Here is a 525-nt window from a genome sequence, read left to right as displayed (position 1 = left end):
GTTCATTCACAAGCCTAATTTATGGAATTAAATTCAGGAATATTCCAAAAAATTCCTGATTTATAGTTTCTGGAGTTTTGAAATTCAAATAAAAGAATGTTTTATCAGCTTTTGATTGATTCTGATAACTTTATCAGTCAATGGACCTGACCCACCCATAAGCTGGGGCCTATTTTGTGAAAAACATATTTCGTCGACGTTTTTTCGACTTTTGTGTTTCAATCAACAAATTACATAAAATAATCAATAAACCATCAACAAACTGCGTGTTTCATACACATTTTATGACTAAGCTAAATGCTCCACTAATTAATTTAATGTTTTCAAGCGGCGGTAAAACGTTTCCGGTTTGTCTGTTTATTATTTTTCTGCCAATTCATGCTTAGGCTTAGAACAATGTTGAGAATGCTTGTTTTTTTCACTGTAATTATGGTTGGAAAAATATAATTTGAATATCAGAACGTTTCCTCCTTTCAGGGCACATGCCGTCACATTATCATTTTATTCATATTCACAACTTTTCTC

The sequence above is a fragment of the Bradysia coprophila genome, unplaced genomic scaffold (assembly GCF_014529535.1).
Source record: "Bradysia coprophila strain Holo2 unplaced genomic scaffold, BU_Bcop_v1 contig_24, whole genome shotgun sequence".
NCBI classification, from domain to species: domain Eukaryota; kingdom Metazoa; phylum Arthropoda; class Insecta; order Diptera; family Sciaridae; genus Bradysia; species Bradysia coprophila.
Note: the sequence above shows the minus strand (reverse complement) of the source record.